The 23,782-nt window shown below is 42.3% G+C and overlaps 1 pseudogene; it reads left to right on the forward strand.

Moving 5' to 3' along the window:
* Positions 1-23,782, forward strand: part of LOC139409587 (lipoma-preferred partner homolog) — a 526,233-nt pseudogene that overhangs the window by 487,863 nt on the left and 14,588 nt on the right.

Consider the following 23,782-nt stretch of genomic DNA (forward strand, 5'->3'; position numbering starts at 1 on the left):
TAAAAACAACCTGAGGATTGAATATAAACATTGTTTGACATGTTTCTATGAACTTTACGGATACAATTTTGATTTTTTTGTCTTCCTGTTGTGACTGCGTTTGAGCCTGTGGATTACTGAAGAAAACGCGCAAATAAAACTGAGGTTTTTGGATATAAAGAGACTTCATCGAACAAAATAAATGAATGTCTGCTGAGTGCAACCATTTGAAGATCATCAAAGGTAAGTGATTAATTTGTATCTCTTTCTGACTTGTGTAACTGTTCTACTTGGCTGGTTACTCTTTGTAATGATTTGTCTGCTGGGCTATGTTCTCAAATAATCGTAAGGTATGCTTTCGCCGTAAAGCATTTTTTAAATCTGACACCGTAGTTGGATTCACAAAAAGTTCATCTTTAAACCTATGGAAAATAGTTGTATCTTTTCTGAATCTTTATAATGAGTATTTCTGTATTTGAATTTGGCGCTCTGCAATCTCACTGGATGTTGGCCAGGTGGGATGCTAGTGTCCCACATACCCCGGAGAGGTTAAACTTAGGAGTAGGAGGCCTGAACAATATATTTAACCTATCAGCAGAAAACCTAAGATAAAAACTAACAACAATGACAAATGGTTTTGATGAATAATGCACTGGAAAAGAAAGAAAGAAATTAAGAAACATATCCATCAAAAACACATAAAGACCCAGAAAATCAGAAACCTTCACTATGGTGAAACACTAAAACAATACAGAAATACACTAAGAGAAAAGAAAGAACAACAGAAAGCAGCTCAATTAAGCATACATTTTTTTAACCTGATCACCACAATCCACAAAAGTGGAGACAAAAATTTGAATAGTTACCGTAGCGTGCGTCAGCTGCCTAAACATCAGCGCCACAGGTAACTTCCACAAAGCTGTGAATGAGCTGAGAGACAAGGCACGAAGGACCTTCTATGCCATCAAAAGGAACATAAAATTAGACATATCAATTAGGATCTGGCTAAAAATACTTGAATTAGTTATAAACTAGACCCTGTCTTTCAAAGATAATTTGTAAAAATCCAAATAACTTCACAGAGCTTCATTGTAAAGGGTTTAAACACTATTTCCCATGCTTGTTCAAAGAACCATAAACAATTAATGAACATGCACCTGTGGAACGGTCGTTAAGACACTAACAGCTTACAGACAGTAGGCAATTAAGGTCACAGTTATGAAAACTTAGGACACTAAAGAGGCCTTCCTACTGACGCTGAAAAATACCAAATGAAAGATGCCCAGGGCCTGTGAACGTGCCTTAGGCATGCTGCAAGGAGGCATGAGGACTGCAGATGTGGCCATAGCAATAAATTGCAATGTCCGTACTGTGAGACGCCTAAGACAGCACTACAGGGAGACAGGGAGACAGGACAGACAGCTGATCGTCCTCGCAGTGGCAGACCACGTATAACAACACCTGCACAGGATCGGTACATCCAAACATCACACCTGCGGGACAGGTACAGGATGGCAACAACTGCCCGAGTTACACCAGGAACGCGCAATCCCTCCATCAGTGCTCAGACTGTCCGCAATAGGCTGAGAGAGGCTGGACTGAGGGCTTGTAGGCCTGTTGTAAGGCAGGTCCTCACCAGACATCACTGGCAACAACGTCGCCTATGGGCACAAACCCAGTGTCGCTGGACGAGACAGGACTGGCAAAAAGTGCTATTCACTGACGAGTAGCGGTTTTGTCTCACCAGGGGTGATGGTCGGATTCGTGTTTTATCGTCGAAGGAATGAGCGTTACACCGAGGCCTGTACTCTGGAGCGGGATCGATTTGGATGTGGAGGGTCCGTCATGTTCTGGGGCAATGTGTCACAGCATCATCGGACTGAGCTTGTTGTCATTGCAGGCAAGCTCAATGCTGTGCGTTACAGGGAAGACATCCTCCTTCCTCATATGGTACCCTTCCTGCAGGCACATCCTGACATGACCCTCCAGCATGACAATGCCACCAGCCATACTGCTCGTTCTGTGCGTGATTTCCTGCAAGACAGGAATGTCAGTGTTCTGCTATGACCAGCGAAGAGCCCGGATCTCAATCCCATTGAGCACGTCTGGGACCTGTTGGATCGGAAGGTGAGGGCTAGGGCCATTCCCCCCAGAAATGTCCTGGAACTTACAGGTGCCTTGGTGGAAGAGTGAGGTAACATCTCACAGCAAGAACTGGCAAATATGGTGCAGTCCATGAGGAGGAGATGCACTGCAGTACTTAATGCAGCTGGTGGCCACACCAGATACTGACTGTTACTTTTGTTTTTGACCCCCCTCTTTGTTCAGGGACACTAGTGGAAGCCTTAGGAAGTGCAATATGACCCCATAGAGACTGTATATTCGATAGGAATTGACTTGAAAAACTACAATCCTCAGATTTCACACTTCCTGGTTGGATTTTATTCTCATGTTTTTGCCTTCTATATGAGTTATGTTATACTCACAGACATAATTCAAACAGTTTTAGAAACTTCAGACTGTTTTCTATCCAAATCTACTAATAATATGCATATATTAACAACTGGGCCTGAGTAGTAGGCAGTTTACTCTGTGCACTTTATTCATCCAAGCTACTCAATACTGCCCCCCAGTCCCAAAGAAGTTAAAGACCTAGTAATCTTTTACATCAGTAGTAGTCAATATTTAATCGTCACTTTATTCAGTCTCATCTGAAAGTTGTAAATTCTTGGTTATCTTCACAAAGTTGAATCAGCATTACAACATGTGGTTTAATTATTTATTTACAAAATACCTAAATAATCACACAGGATTACATCTACACAGAATGGATTGCATTGATTACTAATGATGTCATAAAGGAAAACGTCCCTGGCGGACGGAAAAGATAGGACGTCTGGTTACACAAAGAAAGGGGGTTGGGTTTTGAATGAAAGAGCGGGAAGACTGAGAAACAACTGGAGAAGCTGTGCTATCATAAATACAGAATCTTATGCATTCTAAATAAACGAAAAGGAATATTTACTCTGAGCTGCGCTTCAATAGGTTGGTCGTAGATGGAAGGCCGTGTTGCCCTGCAGGGATCTCTTCTCCTCTGAAGAATGTCTCTGGTGGTAAACTGGATACGTTGTAGTATCGTTGTGTGTGTTAGACTGTAGACTGTATACGTCGTCCATCCTTTCCTAGCCCACGTTTACAGCGGCTGCTGCTAACTCACTTCTGGAGTGAATAAGAGTTCAAAGTTCATACCAAGTTGTGATACTTTTAAGCTAGTGCTATAATCTGGCTGGTATAGTCGAAATTCATCCTTCCGGCGTGTCGATCTTCACCTTGAACACAATGCTAATTTCGTTAGGTTATTATCTGAGCCCTTTTAACCTAGGACCATCATGTCCTCGGAACAGAAAGTTGAATTTTCACCTGCGTGTTTATATAGTGGTGAAAGATGGGCGTGTTTCATAGTTTACAACCCAGGTCTGTTCACTTGAGCAGAGGGCCTCTGAATGAGCAGAGTGGTTTTCTTACGACAAAACGTTCTCTCGTTAAGAAGCTAAAATTACATTTCATCTTTTCACAAATAGTTTCATATTTAAACATTTAAATTGCACAACAATTCCATGTGAATCTGATAACTATAATGTGTAGATTTTCCCAGATACAGTTTATGTCGTCCTATCATCAACTGATCTGACATCATATTCATTAAGTACCAGCACATATTTTCAACTGGTTGGATTACCGTAATATGGTTCAGTTTCCCACCTTTTGATATTCCCAGAATCTCTATGTTAACAAAGGGCTTTTCAAAAGTCAGCTCTATAGAGCAGAGAGAGAGAAACGGGGGTATTTATGGGGGTCATAAACCTCCCCCAATAGTTCAGAGAGTACACAGCGGAAGAATACCTGACCACTGTGACTGACCCAAACTTAAGGAAAGCTTTGACTATGTACAGACTCAGTGAGCATAGCCTTGCTATTGAGAAAGGCCGCCGTAGACAGACATGGCTCTCAAGAGAAGACAGGCTATGTGCTCACTGACCACAAAATGAGGTGGAAACTGAGCTGCACTTCCTAACCTCCTGCCCAATGTATGACCATATTAGAGACACATATTTCCCTCAGATTACACAGATCCACAAAGAATTCAAAAAAGAATAATAATAAACTCCCATATCTACTGGGTGAAATTCCACAGTGTGCATCACAGCAGCAAGATTTGTGACCTGTTGCCACGAGAAAAGGGCAACCAGTGAAGAACAAACACCATTGTAAATACAACCCATATTTATGCTTATTTATTTTCCCTTTTTGTACTTTAACTATTTACACATCGTTACCACACTGTATATAGACATAATTAACACTGTATATAGACATAATTAACACTGTATATAGACATAATTAACACTGTATATAGACATAATTAACACTGTATATAGACATAATATGACATTTGAAATGTCTTTATTCTTTTGGATCATTTTTAAGGGTAATGTTTACTGTTCATTTTTTTTTTTATTGAATTGAATTGAGAGAGGCAGAGGTAGAGAGAGAGAGGCAGAGGTAGAGAGAGAGAGAGAGAGACAGAGGTAGAGAGAGAGAAATGCAGAGAGAAAGATGCAGAGATCCAGGAAATGCCTGAGCACAGCACAGCCCCCTCCCCATCAGCCAATCACACGGCCCATCAGTCAGCTAATTGATGATATCTCCGTCGTCTTCGCTTCCCTTCCCGCCCCAGTCCCCTGTAATCGCAGAGCTGTTTAGAGAGGGCAAATCATTATTTATGAAATATTGGGAGTAACAAATGGCAGAGTAGATATTAAGGAGAGGGATGTCTGAGATCAGACAGAGTTGGATGGGTCTGCCACTTCCCCTGCGGGCCGCCTGCCCAGCGAGCCTTCCAGTCTGGAGGGGGGAAAACCTGCAGTCATCACAAAGTGGATGTATTTACAGCTCCCTCTGACCCACTCACCAATCAGAGAGGGGAACGGCGGTCGCTAGGCGGGTGAAAAACAACTGTGTTTGTGTTTGAGAATACACTGCTAATCAGAATCTCTCAGAGAGAGAGAGAGAGACATTCTATACCAGAACCACTCAACGTAGACACACATTCTAGACCAGAACCACTCAACGTAGACACACATTCTAGACCAGAACCACTCAACGTAGACACACATTCTAGACCAGAACCACTCAACGTAGACACACATTCTAGACCAGAACCACTCAACGTAGACACACATTCTAGACCAGAACCACTCAACGTAGACCCACATTCTAGACCAGAACCACTCAACGTAGACCCACATTCTAGACCAGAACCACTCAACGTAGACACACATTCTAGACCAGAACCACTCAACGTAGACACACATTCTAGACCAGAACCACTCAACGTATTTAGTCTTGCCATACTTTTCAGATTTTCATTTTTAATTCATTTGTAAAAATGTCTAAAAACAATATAACACGTTTATATTATGGGGTGTTGTGCGTAGGCCAGTGACACATTCTCAATTGAATTCCTTTTAAATTCTGGCTGAAACAGAACAGAATGTGTAATAAGTCAAGGGGTGTGAATACTTTCCGTTTAAATTAATGTGTATCCTGCTACCAGTCACTTTTCAGCCCTGTTTAAATGTGTATCCTGCTACCAGTCACTTATCAGCCCTGTTTAAATGTGTATCCTGCTACCAGTCACTTTTCAGCCTGTTTAAATGTGGTATCCTGCTACCAGTCACTTTTCAGCCCTGTTTAAATGTGGTATCCTGCTACCAGTCACTTATCAGCCCTGTTTAAATGTGTATCCTGCTACCAGTCACTTTTCAGCCCTGTTTAAATGTGTATCCTGCTACCAGTCACTTTTCAGCCCTGTTTAAATGTGTATCCTACTACCAGTCACTTTTTTATATATAAATCAAATCAAATTTATTTGTCACATACACATGGTTAGCAGATGTTAATGCGAGTGTAGCGAAATGCTTGTGCTTCTCGTTCCTTACCTTAACCACTCCAGTACCCTGGACATTGAATAAGGTTCTGGTACTGACCTGTATATACAACCACTCCAGTACCCTGGACATTGAATAAGGTTCTGGTACTGACCTGTATATACAACCACTCCAGTACCCTGGACATTGAAAAGGTTCTGGTGCTGACCTGTATATACAACCACTCCAGGACCCTGGACATTGAATAAGGTTCTGGTACTGACCTGTATATACAAACCCTCCAGTACCCTGGACATTGACTAAGGTTCTGGTACTGACCTGTCTATACATCAACTCCAGGACCCTGGACATGGAATAAGGTTCTGACCTGTCTATACAACCACTCCAGGACCCTGGACATTGAATAAGGTTCTGTATATACAAACCCTCCATTACCCTGGACATTGAATAAGGTTCTGGTACTGACCTGTCTATACAACCACTCCAGTACCCTGGACATTGAATAAGGTTCTGGTACTGACCTGTCTATACAACCACTCCAGGACCCTGGACATTGACTAAGGTTCTGGTACTGACCTGTATGTACAACCACTCCATTACCCTGGACATTGAATAAGGTTCTGGTACTGACCTGTATATACAACCACTCCATTACCCTGGACATTGAATAAGGTTCTGGTTCTGACCTGTATATACAACCACTCCAGTACCCCTGGACATTGAATAAGGTTCTGGTACTGACCTGTATATACAACCACTCCAGTACCCTGGACATTGAATAAGGTTCTGGTACTGACCTGTCTATACAACCACTCCAGGACCCTGGACATTGAATAAGGTTCTGGTACTGACCTGTATATACAACCACTCCATTACCCTGGACATTGAATAAGGTTCTGGTACTGACCTGTATATACAACCACTCCAGGACCCTGGACATTGACTAAGGTTCTGGTACTGACCTGTATATACAACCACTCCAGGACCCTGGCCATTGAATAAGGTTCTGACCTGTATATACAACCACTCCAGTACCCTGGACATTGAATAAGGTTCTGGTACTGACCTGTCTATACAACCACTCCAGTACCCTGGACATTGAATAAGGTTCTGGTACTGACCTGTATATACAACCACTCCAGGACCCTGGACATTGAATAAGGTTCTGGTACTGACCTGTATATACAACCACTCCAGTACCCTGGACATTGACTAAGGTTCTGGTACTGACCTGTCTATACAACCACTCCAGAACCCTGGACATTGAATAAGGTTCTGGTACTGACCTGTATATACAACCACTCCAGTACCCCTGGACATTGAATAAGGTTCTGACCTGTATATACAACCACTCCAGGACCCTGGACATAGAATAAGGTTCTGGTTCTGACCTGTCTATACAACCACTCCATGACCCCTGGACATTGAATAAGGTTCTGGTACTGACCTGTATATACAACCACTCCAGTACCCTGGACATTGAATAAGGTTCTGGTACTGACCTGTCTATACAACCACTCCAGGACCCTGGACATTGAATAAGGTTCTGGTACTGACCTGTACATACAACCACTCCATTACCCTGGACACTGAATAAGGTTCTGGTACTGACCTGTCTATACAACCACTCCAGGACCCTGGACATTGAATAAGGTTCTGGTACTGACCTGTATATACAACCACTCCATTACCCTGGACATTGAATAAGGTTCTGACCTGTATATACAACCACTCCAGGACCCTGGACATTGAATAAGGTTCTGGTACTGACCTGTATATACAACCACTCCAGTACCCTGGACATTGAATAAGGTTCTGGTACTGACCTGTCTATACAACCACTCCATTACCCTGGACACTGAATAAGGTTCTGGTACTGACCTGTCTATACAACCACTCCAGGACCCTGGACATTGAATAAGGTTCTGGTACTGACCTGTCTATACAACCACTCCAGTACCCTGGACATTGAATAAGGTTCTGGTACTGACCTGTATATACAACCACTCCAGGACCCTGGACATTGAATAAGGTTCTGGTTCTGACCTGTCTATACAACCACTCCAGAACCCTGGACATTAAATAAGGTTCTGACCTGTATATACAACCACTCCAGGACCATGGACATTGAATAAGGTTCTGACCTGTATATACAACCACTCCAGTACCCTGGACATTGAATAAGGTTCTGGTTCTGACCTGTCTATACAACCACTCCAGAACCCTGGACATTGAATAAGGTTCTGACCTGTATATACAACCACTCCAGGACCCTGGACATTGAATAAGGTTCTGGTACTGACCTGTATATACAACCACTCCATTACCCTGGACATTGAATAAGGTTCTGGTACTGACCTGTCTATACAACCACTCCAGTACCCTGAACATTGAATAAGGTTCTGGTACTGACCTGTATATACAACCACTCCATTACCCTGGACATTGAATAAGGTTCTGGTACTGACCTGTCTATACAACCACTCCAGGACCCTGGACATTGAATAAGGTACTGACTGACCTGTATATACAACCACTCCAGGACCCTGGACATTGAATAAGGTTCTGACCTGTCTATACAACCACTCCAGGTCCCTGGACATTGAATAAGGTTCTGGTACTGACCTGTATATACAACCACTCCAGGACCCTGGACACTGAATAAGGTTCTGGTACTGACCTGTCTATACAACTACTCCCGGACCCTGGACATTGAATAAGGTTCTGACCTGTAAATACAACCACTCCAGGACCCTGGACATTGAATAAGGTTCTGGTACTGACCTGTATATACAACCACTCCATTACCCTGGACATTGAATAAGGTTCTGGTACTGACCTGTATATACAACCACTCCAGTACCCCTGGACATTGAATAAGGTTCTGGTACTGACCTGTCTATACAACCACTCCAGGACCCTGGACATTGAATAAGGTTCTGACCTGTATATACAACCACTCCAGGACCCTGGACATTGAATAAGGTTCTGACCTGTCTATACAACCACTCCAGGACCCTGGACATTGAATAAGGTTCTGGTACTGACCTGTCTATACAACCACTCCAGTACCCTGGACATTGAATAAGGTTCTGGTACTGGCCTGTATATACAACCACTCCAGAACCCTGGACATTGAATAAGGTTCTGACCTGTATATACAACCACTCCAGTACCCTGGACATTGAATAAGGTTCTGGTTCTGACCTGTCTATACAACCACTCCAGAACCCTGGACATTGAATAAGGTTCTGACCTGTATATACAACCACTCCAGGACCCTGGACATTGAATAAGGTTCTGGTACTGACCTGTATATACAACCACTCCAGGACCCTGGACATTGAATAAGGTTCTGGTACTGACCTGTATATACAACCACTCCAGGACCCTGGACATTGAATCAGGTTCTGGTACTGACCTGTATATACAACCACTCCAGTACCCTGGACATTGAATAAGGTTCTGACCTGTATATACAACCACTCCAGGACCCTGGACATTGAATAAGGTTCTGACCTGTATATGCAACCACTCCAGGACCCTGGACATTGAATAAGGTTCTGGTACTGACCTGTCTATACAACCACTCCAGTACACTGGACATTGAATAAGGTTCTGGTACTGACCTGTATATACAACCACTCCAGGACCCTGGACATTGAATAAGGTTCTGACCTGTATATACAACCACTCCAGTACCCTGGACATTGAATAAGGTACTGACCTGAACCTGTTGTTGGTGAGTGAAGGTGACTCAGAGTCTGATTTCACCTTTAGTTCCTTATGTGTTGTTTGTCAGAGCTCCAGACCCCCTCTCTCTCTCGTCACAGATACTGGTCATGAATGAGCCTGACTTACAGATCTAACCCAGCTCCTATTACAGAGAAATAGAGGGAGAGAAAGACTGTCCCCGGAAGCCAACAGTAAATACACAAATTGAACACAGCCAATTTTAAGTTTTATTTATTTTATTTCACCTTTATTTAACCAGGTTGAGAACAAGTTCTAATTTACAATTGCGACCTGGCCAAGATAAAGCAAAGCAGTTCGACACATACAACGACACAGAGTTACACATGGAGTAAAACAAACATACAGTCAATAATACAGTATAAACAAGTCTATATACAATGTGAGCAAATGAGGTGAGATAAGGGAGGTAAAGGCAAAAAAAGGCCATGGTGGCAAAGTAAATACAATATAGCAAGTAAAACACTGGAATGGTAGATTTGCAATGGAAAAATGTGCAAAGTAGAAATAAAAATAATGGGGGTGCAAAGGAGGAAAATAAATAAATAAAATAAAATAAATACAGTAGGGAGAGAGGTAGTTGTTTGGGCTAAATTATAGATGGGCTATGTACAGGTGCAGTAATCTGTGAGCTGCTCTGACAGTTGGTGCTTAAAGCTAGTGAGGGAGATAAGTGTTACCAGTTTCAGAGATTTTTGTAGTTCGTTCCAGTCATTGGCAGCAGAGAACTGGAAGGAGAGGCGGCCAAAGAAAGAATTGATTTTGGGGGTGACTAGAGAGATATACCTGATATACCAATCAGCGATCCTGATTCACAGCTAAGTCATAAGGGACATGTGCCTAAATGGCACTGATTGGTTGGCATTACAGACCCAGCAGCAGTCCATTGCGGTCACTGTGGATGGGAAACATGCGCCTCCTTACAACATGCAAACACACACACAAGGGCACTGATTACATTATCAATGGTGGTTGTGATATGTGTATTCTAGTATTTTATCTTCTGACCCGATCAAATAGGACCAGTCTGATTCCAGTGTCTTCCATTACTCTGAAACAGGACTGGTGTCTGGCAACTGCCTTTCTTGTCTAATGATCTGTCATCATTATTTTTGTTGCCCTATATAGTAAACGATAATGTTGTTGGCGTCTTGTTTAGGGTTAGCTGAAGCCCTCAATTGCTAGCTAGCTGGTTTGCTTTGAATATTTAGCTAGCAGGAATCTTAGCGAGTCAGTTCTAGTTGAAACATTATTGAAAGCAATGCATCGAACATGTCGGTTTACTTGATTATGAGCTAGATAGCTAGTTGGCTAGCTAGGTAGTTACCATTAGCAAGCAGGGATCTTAGCTAGGCATTTCAAGTTTAAACATTAACGAAAGCAAGCTGGCTAACACGTTGGAAGATGCTATGTATATAGCTAGTTACCTCAAAGTATCATAGCCTAGTATAATAGCAGCATAGCCTATCAAATAATGTAGCTAGCTAGCTATAGAAAAAAACGTAGCTAAATACCCAGGCCACGGTGTATGAAGCTAGCGTTGGATGGAATCCATATCCTGGCCATCAACCTTAGATTGTTGAACAACTTTATGGGGCAGCAGGTAGCCCAGTGGTTAGAGTGTAGGGGCGGCAGGTAGCCTAGTGGTTAGAGTGTAGTGGTGGCAGGTAGCCCAGTGGTTAGAGTGTAGAGGCGGTAGGTAGCCTAGTGGTTAGAGTGTAGGGGCGGCAGGTAGCCTAGTGGTTAGAGTGTAGAGGAGGCAGGTAGCCCAGTGGTTAGAGTGTAGGGGCGGCAGGTAGCCTAGTGGTTAGAGTGTAGGGGCGGCAGGTAGCCTAGTGGTTAGAGTGTAGAGGAGGCAGGTAGCCCAGTGGTTAGAGTGTAGGGGCGGCAGGTAGCCTAGTGGTTAGAGTGTGGGGGCGGCAGGTAGCCTAGTGGTTAGAGTGTAGGGGCGGCAGGTAGCCTAGTGGTTAGAGTGTAGGGGCGGCAGGTAGCCTAGTGGTTAGAGTGTAGAGGAGGCAGGTAGCCCAGTGGTTAGAGTGTAGGGGCGGCAGGTAGCCTAGTGGTTAGAGTGTGGGGGCGGCAGGTAGCCTAGTGGTTAGAGTGTAGGGGCGGCAGGTAGCCTAGTGGTTAGAGTGTGGGGGCGGCAGGTAGCCTAGTGGTTAGAGTGTAGGGGCGGCAGGTAGCCTAGTGGTTAGAGTGTGGGGGCGGCAGGTAGCCAGCCCAGTGGTTAGAGTGTACGGGCGGCAGGTAGCCTAGTGGTTAGAGTGTGGGGGCGGCAGGTAGCCTAGTGGTTAGAGTGTAGGGGTGGCAGGTAGCCTAGTGGTTAGAGTGTGGGGGCGGCAGGTAGCCTAGTGGTTAGAGTGTATGGGCGGCAGGTAGCCTAGTGGTTAGAGTGTAGGGGCGGCAGGTAGCCTAGTGGTTAGAGTGTAGGGGCGGCAGGTAGCCTAGTGGTTAGAGTGTAGGGGCGGCAGGTAGCCTAGTGGTTAGAGTGTGGGGGCGGCAGGTAGCCTAGTGGTTAGAGTGTAGGGGCGGCAGGTAGCCTAGTGGTTAGAGTGTAGAGGAGGCAGGTAGCCTAGTGGTTAGAGTGTAGGGGCGGCAGGTAGCCTAGTGGTTAGAGTGTAGGGGCGGCAGGTAGCCTAGTGGTTAGAGTGTAGGGGCGGCAGGTAGCCTAGTGGTTAGAGTGTGGGGGCGGCAGGTAGCCTAGTGGTTAGAGTGTAGGGGCGGCAGGTAGCCTAGTGGTTAGAGTGTAGGGACGGCAGGGTGGCCTAGTGGTTAGAGTGTAGAGGCCAGTAATCAAAAGGTTGCTTGATCGAATCCCCGAGCTGACAAGGTAAAAATCTGTCGTTCTGCCCCTGAACAAGGCAGTTAACCCACTGTACCCCGTTGGTTCTCATCTGAATTTGCCTAGTCAAATAAAGGTTAAATCCCCCCCCCATAGGAGCCCATTATTCACTCTTATTAGCCCAGTGAATTATTGTACCACATGTCCATATGGTAAGGGGTGGACCACACCATATTGCCTCTGAGCAATTGACCATCATTGTCATAATGCTACATTGTCGGTTGTTTAAAGTAATGACCTCTCGTTTCTATCAAGGGAAACACATCTCCCTTGCTACATTTACACATGTTCTCCAATGACAACATCTCTTGAGTTTTCTGTTATTGAATGAGACCTTTTCCTTGTTGGTCTGTGTATGTTTCAGAACACCCTGGAGTCCTGTAACATCTGCAGTAAACCCATCATGGAGCGTATCCTGCGGGCTACAGGGAAGGCCTACCATCCACACTGCTTCACCTGTGTGGTGTGTCTGCGCAGCCTGGACGGTATCCCCTTCACTGTGGACGATGCCAACCACATCCACTGCATCGACGACTTCCACAAGTAAAGGGGGCTGCGGCAAGCACACACTCACACAGAGGGACACACACACACACACACACACACAGAGGGACACACACACACAGAGGGACACACACACAGAGGGACACACACACACAGAGGGACACACACACAGAGGGAGACACACAGAGGGACACACACACACACACACACACAGAGGGACACACACACACACACACACAGAGGGACACACACACACAGAGGGACACACACACCCAAGTATGTTCATTTTATTGGCTAATAAATGGCCTGTACGTTAAGTTGTGAAGAGAAACGGAAGTAAAGACTTCTAACCTCACGTTCAGACAGTAAACGAGTCTTGTGAAGTAAAGACTTCTAATCTCACGTTCAGACAGTAAACGAGTCTTGTGAAGTAAAGACTTCTAACGTCACGTTCAGACAGTAAACGAGTCTTGTGAAGTAAAAAATGTCTTTAGTTCAGTCACCTGCAGTTAGAAGATCACTCATTGATTACACAGTTTATTTGTATTCATAGGTACATTCAAATGTTTTCTCTCCCCTCCCCTCTGTCTCTCTCCCTCTCCCCTCTGTCTCTCTCCCTCTCCCCTCTCCCCTCTGTCTCTCTCCCTCTCCCCTCTGCCTCTCTCTCCTCTCTCTGTCCCCCTCCCCTCTACTACTCCTCTGTCTTTCCCATCCTCCCCTATTAGAAAGTTTGCCCCTCGTTGCAGTGTGTGTTCTGAGCCCATCATGCCAGCTCCAGGCCAGGAAGAGACTGTTCGTATCGTGGCCTTGGATCGAGACTTCCACATGCAGTGTTACCGCTGTGAGGTGTGTATCTACTATACAGTGTTACCTCTACTTTACAGTGTTACCTCTACTTTACAGTGTTACCTCTACTTTACAGTGGTACCTCTACTTTACAGTGGTACCTCTACTTTACAGTGTTACCGTGTTACCTCTACTTTACAGTGTTACCTCTACTTTACAGTGTTACCTCTACTGTACAGTGTTACCTCTACTTTACAGTGTTACCTCTACTTTACAGTGTTATCGCTACTGTACAGTGTTACCTCTACTTTACAGTGTTACCTCTACTTTACAGTGTTACCTCTATTTTACAGTGTTACCTCTACTATACAGTGTTACCTCTACTATACAGTGTTACCTCTACAGTGTTATCTCTACTTTACAGTGTTACCTCTACTTTACAGTGTTACCTCTACTATACAGTGTTACCTCTACTATACAGTGTTACCTCTACTATACAGTGTTACCTCTACAGTGTTACCTCTACTTTACAGTGTTATCTCTACTTTACAGTGTTACCTCTACTTTACAGTGTTACTTCTACTTTACAGTGTTATCTCTACCTTACAGTGTTACCTCTACCTTACAGTGTTACCTCTACTTTACAGTGTTATCTCTAATTTACAGTGTTACCTCTGCTATACAGTGTTACCTCTACTTTACAGTGTTACCTCTACTTTACAGTGACCTCTACTTTACAGTGTTACCTCTACTTTACAGTGTTACCTCTACTTTACAGTGTTATCTCTACATTACAGTGTTACCTCTACTATACAGTGTTACCTCTACTTTACAGTGTTATCTCTACTTTACAGTGTTACAGTGTTACCTCTAACATGATACCTCTAATATATGATAAAGTCCTAACATACCTTAAGGGAACATTTCGGCATTTCGTGTATGATCAGTGAGAAAGTCCATATTGCAAATGTACGGTCCCTTACTAGACGTCCGAAATCGTTTGTAAAATTCGCGGTCGGCGTCGGGCCGTGCGGTAGGGCCAGACCTACCGGGAAGTCATCAAATGAACTTTGTCGGACATTCGGTTTCCGTTTTATAAAATAAACAAGTTTTTGAGCGTTTTTCCGCTATCCCGGAATTTCCCACAAGAGGGCATACGGAATCATATGGCAATTTGGCAAAACATCACGAATCACGACGGGGCCTTATCTCGAAAACGGAAAATATTTCGAAGCCGAAACTCGGTGAGCGTAGGTTTGGCATAATGGGCAGTTGGCCCCGAACAAGATGGCGTCTAGGCCTCGACGGTTTTTGAGTTATGGCCGTTTTTCTGGGATTAAAGGTCCTAAATGGAAATAGAGAAATTATTTTTCCACTTCAGGTCAAAGTCAAGGAGCCTCCGGTGTCAATAAAAAAAGAACCAGCCATTTATCTATCGTCATTTAAGAGAAACGGAACAATGACAACTTGGCAATGGTCACAAATAGGCGTTTTTTTTTTTCAACGGTTACAGATCCAGTTGCAGGGTGTTCATACGAATCTTTTTAAAGTGTGCTGCGGAGCTCTGCGAGATTTCTGTGATTTTCTATGATTTTCTGAAATAACACACACATACTAAACCCTCCGTAAATAACTCAGTTGTTAACGTAAAGACTTAAAACTCAGGATTCTGTAACAGCATACCCCAATGAGGATATGTGGTGATTTATAGCTTCCTGTGCCAACCGGAAGTGCCATAATTGGTGTCTCAGGGGCTGTTTCAAAGGGTTAAAAAAGTCTGATCTGTCCAAAACTTCATATATGTGATTAGGCAACCCCCATGAACTGTAAATCAGTCATTTTTCCCCAAAAAATTCAAAGGAAAAAAAAATCACACTAAAACACAACTTGAATGGAGGGACGTATTGGGGTGCGTAGAGACAGACAGTGGCTGCAATAGTTAGCTTTGTTCGAGCTAAAAAAGAACCGTCAGACCTAGAGTTCCGAAACTTTAGAAACCTGTTCTAGACCTCCGGTCGATGGTGCGTGGTGAGTTACGTGGCTCTAGACGGTTCTCGGACCGAGAAACAGCCTCGTACATTTGCAATACCTTCAATTCATTTTGACCATTACGAAAATGACCACGTTTAGAAAAGTCTCAGAGACGCAAGGCTAGGTGCATTGAAACCGGCTCGGCCCATAGAGACGGACCCCGACGTGCCTGTCCGATAGCTCGTTCAAGGACCCCGTAGCAAGGCATGGAAAAAAGTGGATTTTCAGCACCAATTAGGGTTTTTCTCGGACACCAAATGACCTATCGAGCCGAAACTCGGGATTCGGGGTCGCCTCACATAGGACTTCACATAATGTCCGAACTGGACCCGCAGCTAGAACGTAACTATGTGTTTTACCTTTTTATTATGTTTTAAACTAAAGGCGCTGTGAATTATGGGACTGCTCTGACATATGTGATAGTTGGCTTCTAAATGAGTAGTAAAAAGTGGGTTTGGTGTCATAATGACATCTAATTGACTGATGGACACTGACTTGCTAGTTGACTTTTGTGCATTTGCAATATGTTTAAACGGAGAGGGACCATCACCAAAATGGCATTCTGAAATCAACATAAAAAATGGCATCACCATAGTCTCCAGACTGTGCTGAGTTCAACGAGCTATCCCGCTTGACCGTAGCTCGCTCGGTCTAAGCGCAACGACCATTAGAAAAGTAGGCCCAAAATGAAGCCTGCCCCACAATGTCATTTGCTTTTGAGTGACAGTGAGAGAACCGTTAGGGTGAGAAGAAAAATTCCACCACATGAATGTTCCTAAGGTCCTCCCGATCTGTACAAGCCTAACCTTGACCGTGTGGCATTAACCCTTAAGAGTAAAACAGTGTTTTTTGATCTCACAGATTACAGTGTCATCTCTCCCCATAGGAATACATTGCCTGCACCCCTAATTTCAACCTGAAGTCTATATGGGTTATGAATGCCGTATGAACCTGTCTTCGGTACCAGTCCATCAGGCCACTATGAGGTCTACCTGTGTTGATTCTGAGCTTCCTGGACCAACCGGAAGTGGTTAAAATGCCCCTAAAAGTGTTTACCCATACCCTGCCTGCAGTTTGACAGACATAGTGCATTCAACCCTGTGTAAATCAGTCAGTTCTTAACGTAAGGACTTAAAACTCAGGATTCTGTAACAGCATACCCCAATGGGGATATGTGTTGATTTATAGCTTCCTGTGCCAACCGGAAGTGCCATAACTGGTGTCTCAGGGGCTGTTTCAAGGGGTTAAAAAAGTCTGATCTTTCCAAAACTTCATATGTGTGATTAGGCAACCCCCATGAACTGTAAATCAGTCATTTTTCCCCAAAAAAATCAAAGGAAAAAAAAATCACACTAAAACACACCTTGGATGGAGGGACGTATTGGGGTGCGTAGAGACAGACAGTGGCTGCAATAGTTAGCTTTGTTGGAGCTAAAAAAGAACCGTCAGACCTAGAGTTCCGAAACTTTAGAAACCTGTTCTAGACCTCCGGTTGATGGTGCGTGGTGAGTTACGTGGCTCTAGACGGTTCTCGGACCGAGAAACAGCCTCGTACATTTGCAATACCTTCAATTCATTTTGACCATTACGAAAATGACGACGTTTAGAAAAGTCTCAGAGACGCAAGGCTAGGTGCATTGAAACCGGCTCGGCCCATAGAGACGGACCCCGACGTGCCTGTCCGATAGCTCGTTCAAGGACCCCGTAGCAAGGCATGGAAAAAAGTGGATTTTCAGCACCAATTAGGGTTTTTCTCGGACACCAAATGACCTATCGAACCGAAACTCGGGATTCGGGGTCGCCTCACATAGGCCTTCACATAATGTCCGAACTGGACCCGCAGCTAGAACGTAACTATGTGTTTTACCTTTTTATTATGTTTTAAACCGAAGGCGCTGTGAATTATGGGACTGCTCTGACATATGTGATAGTTGGCTACTAAATGAGTAGGAAAAAGTGGGTTTGGTGTCAATTGATATCCATTTGGTGTCATAATGACATCTAATTGACTGATGGACACTGACTTGCTAGTTGACTTTTGTACATTTGCAATATGTTTAAACGGAGAGGGACCATCACCAAAATGGCATTCTGAAATCAACACAAAAAATGGCATCACCATAGTCTCCAGACTGTGCCGAGTTCAAGGAGACGCCCCGCTTGACCGTAGCTCGTTCTGAGTGCAGCAAACTTGAAAAAAAGAAGGCCCAAAATGAAGCCTGCACCACAATGTCATTTGATTTTGGGTGGCAGTGAGAGAACCGTTAGGGTGAGAAGCACAATTCCACCACATGAATGTTCCTAAGGTCCTCCCGATCTGAACAAGCCTAACCTTGACCGTGTGGCATTAACCCTTCACAGTAAAACAGGGTTTTTTGATCTCACAGATTACAGTGACATCTCTCCCCATAGGAATACATTGCCTGCACCACAAAATTCAACCTGAAGCCTATATGGGTTATGAATGCCGTATGAACCTGTCTTCGGTACCAGTCCATCAGGCCACTATGAGATCTACCTGTGTCGAATCTAAGCTTCCTGGAGCAACCGGAAGTGGTTAAAATGCCCCTAAAAGTGTTTACCCATACACTGCCTGCAGTTTGATAGACATAGTGCATTCAACCCTGTGTAGATCAGTCAATTCTTAACGTAAAGACTTAAAACTCGGGATTCTGTAAGTGGCTATGTAAATCAAGACATGTGTTTACTTATAGCTTCCTGTGCCAACCGGAAGTGCCTTTAATTGGGTCACACTCTCTGTTTCGAAGGGTTAAAAAAGTCACATCTCTCCAAAACTTCATATGTGTGACTAGGTAACCCTTCTGAACTGTAAATCAGTCATTAATCCCAACAGATGTCAAAGAAAAGCTCCCTCACACACACACAGGAAGGATGGAGTGATAAAGTGCGGTGCTTAAAGACACAGAGAGCAGGAAATGGCATTACCATAATCCCTAGGCCGTACCGAGTTCAGCGAGATATCCCGCTTGACCGTAGCTCGCTCGGTCTAGGCGCAGCGAGCATTAGAATAGTAGGCCCAAAATGAAGCCTGCACCACAATGTCATTTGCTTTTGGGTGACAGTGAGAGAACCGTTAGAGTGAGAAGAAAAATTGCACCACATGAATGTTCCTAAGGTCCTCCCGATCTGAACAAGCCTAACCTTGACCGTGTGGCATTAACCCTTAACAGTAAAACAGTGTTTTTTGATCTCACAGATTACAGTGTCATCTCTCCCCATAGGAATACATTGCCTGCACCCCTAATTTCAACCTGAGGCCTATGTGGGTTATGAATGCCGTATGAACCTGTCTTCGGTACCAGTCCATCAGGCCACTATGAGGTCTACCTGTGTTGATTCTAAGCTTCCTGGACCAACCGGAAGTGGTTAAAATGCCCCTAAAAGTGTTTACCCATACACTGCATGCAGTTTGATAGACATAGTGCATTCAACCCTGTGTAGATCAGTCAATTCTTAACGTAAGGACTTAAAACTCAGGATTCTGTAACAGCATACCCCAATGAGGATATGTGTTGATTTATAACTTCCTGTGCCAACCGGAAGTGCCATAATTGGTGTCTCAGGGGCTGTTTCGAAGGGTTAAAAAAGTCTGATCTTTCCAAAACTTCATATGTGTGATTAGGCAACCCCCATGAACTGTAAATCAGTCATTTTTCCCAAAAAAATTCAAAGGAAAAAAAAATCACACTAAAACACAACTTGGAAGGAGGGACGTATTGGGGTGCGTAGAGACAGACAGTGGCTCCAATACTTAGCTTTGTTGGAGCTAAAAAAGAACCGTCGGACCTAGAGTTCCGAAACTTTAGAAACCTGTTCTAGACCTCCCGTAGATGGTGCGTGGTGAGTTACGTGGCTCTAGACGGTTCTCGGACCGAGAAACAGCCTCGTACATTTGAAATAACTTCAATTCATTTTTGCATCACGAAAATGACGACATTTAGAAATGTCCCAGAGTCGCAAGACTAGGTGCATTGCAAACGTCTCGGCCCATATAGACAGACCCCAACGTTTCTGTCCAATAGCTCATTCAAGGACCCCGTAGCAAGTCATGGAAAATAGTGGATTTTCAGCACCAATTAGGGTTTTTCTCGGACACCAAATGACCTATCGAGCCGAAACTTGGGATTCGGGGTCGCCTCAGCTAGGCCAACACATAACATAAGAAATGGACCCGCAGCTAGAACGTAACTACGTGTTTTATGGTTTTTTTATGGTTTGAACCGAAGGGGTTGTGAATTTTGGGCCAGCTCTGAAGTATGTAATAGTTGGCTACTAAACGAGTTGGAAAAAGTGGGTTTGGTGTCAGTTTGTATCAGTTTGGTGGTCAGAATGATATCTAATTGACTGATGGACTCTTGTCCACTTGACTCTTGTACATTTGCAATATGATCCTATAGTGAAAAAACATCACCAAAAGCGACATTCTGAAATCAACCCAAACGAGCGATTGAGATGACCCAGAATCACTGCAAAGCCATCCCGAGTTCATCGGGCCAGTCAATTTCACATTCCTGCAAGATTTTTATAGCATGACAAATTCGTGATGGTACCTGCCCTTTAAAACATATTGCAAATGCACAGTGACTTTGAAAAAGTAAGAAACAAAAAAAAATACATCTAAAAAATTTTGAGCATGACAAATTCGTGATGGTACCTGCCCATTGAAACATATTGCAAATGCACAGTGACTTTGAAAAAGTAAGGAAACATAAACAAAAAAAATCCAAAATTTTTATTTTTGGGTGACCAGTTGCACGTGCATTTGCAATATGATTCTATAGTGAAAAAACATATTGCAAATGCACAGTGACTTTGAAAAAGTAAGGAAACATAAACAAAAAAAATCTAAAATTTTTGGGGGGGGATGACCAGTTGCATGTGCATTTGCAATATGATTCTATAGTGAAAAAACATATTGCAAATGCACAGTGACTTTGAAAAAGTAAGGAAAAATAAACAAAAAAAATCTAAAATTTTTTTGGGGGGATGACCAGTTGCACGTGCATTTGCAATATGATTCTATAGTGAAAAAACATATTGCAAATGCACAGTGACTTTGAAAAAGTAAGGAAACATAAACAAAAAAAATCTAAAATTTTTTTGGGGGGATGACCAGTTGCATGTGCATTTGCAATATGATTCTATAGTGAAAAAACATATTGCAAATGCACAGTGACTTTGAAAAAGTAAGGAAAAATAAACAAAAAAAATCTAAATTTTTTTTGGGGGGATGACCAGTTGCACGTGCATTTGCAATATGATTCTATAGTGAAAAAACATATTGCAAATGCACAGTGACTTTGAAAAAGTAAGGAAACATAAACAAAAAAAATCTAAATTTTTTTGGGGGGGATGACCAGTTGCATGTGCATTTGCAATATGATTCTATAGTGAAAAAACATATTGCAAATGCACAGTGACTTTGAAAAAGTAAGGAAAAATAAACAAAAAAAATCAAAAATTTTTTTGGGGGGATGACCAGTTGCACGTGCATTTGCAATATGATTCTATAGTGAAAAAACATATTGCAAATGCACAGTGACTTTGAAAAAGTAAGAAACAAAAAAAAATACATCTAAAAAATTTTGAGCATGACAAATTCGTGATGGTACCTGCCCATTGAAACATATTGCAAATGCACAGTGACTTTGAAAAAGTAAGGAAACATAAACAAAAAAAATCCAACATTTTTATTTTTGGGTGACCAGTTGCACGTGCATTTGCAATATGATTCTATAGTGAAAAAACATATTGCAAATGCACAGTGACTTTGAAAAAGTAAGGAAACATAAAAAAAATCTAAATTTTTTTGGGGGGGATGACCAGTTGCATGTGCATTTGCAATATGATTCTATAGTGAAAAAACATATTGCAAATGCACAGTGACTTTGAAAAAGTAAGGAAACATAAAAAAAATCTAAATTTTTTTGGGGGGGATGACCAGTTGCATGTGCATTTGCAATATGATTCTATAGTGAAAAAACATATTGCAAATGCACAGTGACTTTGAAAAAGTAAGGAAAAATAAACAAAAAAAATCTAAAAATTGTTTTGGGGGATGACCAGTTGCACGTGCATTTGCAATATGATTCTATAGTGAAAAAACATATTGCAAATGCACAGTGACTTTGAAAAAGTAAGGAAACATAAACATGATGACCAGTTGCATGTGCATTTGCAATATGATTCTATAGTGAAAAAACATATTGCAAATGCACAGTGACTTTGAAAAAGTAAGGAAACATAAAAAAAATCTAAATTTTTTTGGGGGGGATGACCAGTTGCATGTGCATTTGCAATATGATTCTATAGTGAAAAAACATATTGCAAATGCACAGTGACTTTGAAAAAGTAAGGAAACATAAAAAAAATCTAAATTTTTTTTGGGGGGATGACCAGTTGCATGTGCATTTGCAATATGATTCTATAGTGAAAAAACATATTGCAAATGCACAGTGACTTTGAAAAAGTAACGAAAAATAAACAAAAAAAATCTAAAAATTTTTTTGGGGGATGACCAGTTGCACGTGCATTTGCAATATGATTCTATAGTGAAAAAACATATTGCAAATGCACAGTGACTTTGAAAAAGTAAGGAAACATAAACAAAAAAAATCTAAATTTTTTTGGGGGGGATGACCAGTTGCATGTGCATTTGCAATATGATTCTATAGTGAAAAAACATATTGCAAATGCACAGTGACTTTGAAAAAGTAAGGAAACATAAACAAAAAAAATCTAAAATTTTTTTTGGGGGATGACCAGTTGCACGTGCATTTGCAATATGATTCTATAGTGAAAAAACATATTGCAAATGCACAGTGACTTTGAAAAAGTAAGGAAACATAAACAAAAAAAATCTAAACATTTTTTTTTTGGGTGAGCAGTTGCACGTGCATTTGCAATATGATTCTATAGTGAAAAAACATCACCAAAAGCGACATTCTGAAATCAACCCAAACGAGCGATTGAGATGACCCAGAATCACTGCAAAGCCATCCCGAGTTCATCGGGCCAGTCAATTTCACATTCCTGCAGGATTTTTATAGCATGACAAATTCGTGATGGTACCTGCCCATTAAAACATATTGCAAATGCACAGTGACTTTGAAAAAGTAAGGAAACATAGAATCAAATTATTTATTTTTGGGTTACCAGTTGCACATTTCAGATCACCAGTTGCACATTTCAGATCACCAGTTGCACATTTCAGATCACCAGTTGCACGGAGGAAAATCGTTACTTTTGACTTTGACTTTTGACTTCCTATGAAATCATATTCCAAATGGAGAAAACATATGCCTTATGCACTAGTAAAAAAAAAAAAAAATGATAATAAAGTATGACTAAAGTATGTTGATAAAGTTCTTATACATGTGTAATTGACATAAAAATTGAAAGAATTTTGAAAAACGGTCCAGAAAGCACTTTTTTAAGGATGTGTGAAGTTTTTTACCAAATTTTGACATTTTTGACTTTTGACTTTTGACTTCCTATGAAATCATATTGCAAATGGACAAAACATATGCCTTATGCGCATGTAATTAAAAAAAAAAAAAAATTTGATATCAAAATTGGACAAAAGTATATTCATACAGTTCTTACACATGTGTAATTGACAAAAAAAGCGAAAGAAATTCGAAAAAAGGCCCAGAAAGCACTTTTTTAAGGGGTAAAAAGTTTTTGAAAAAAATATCATTTTTTCAAAATTTTTCTTTTGGATGTTGACTTGGGTTGCATTTCCAATATGAAAAACCCAGGTGGAGCGCACTCGGATTTTTGAGGTGTTACAATTGGCAATTGCCATATGGCATTTGCCATATACTTTGCACGAATCAACGCCGCTTTGGGTGGTATTGGACATCGTGTACATGGTTTGTCCAATGCCAATATTTTGACATTCATTTTTGTACAA

Source organism: Oncorhynchus clarkii, chromosome 5 (genome assembly GCF_045791955.1).
Source record: "Oncorhynchus clarkii lewisi isolate Uvic-CL-2024 chromosome 5, UVic_Ocla_1.0, whole genome shotgun sequence".
NCBI classification, from domain to species: domain Eukaryota; kingdom Metazoa; phylum Chordata; class Actinopteri; order Salmoniformes; family Salmonidae; genus Oncorhynchus; species Oncorhynchus clarkii.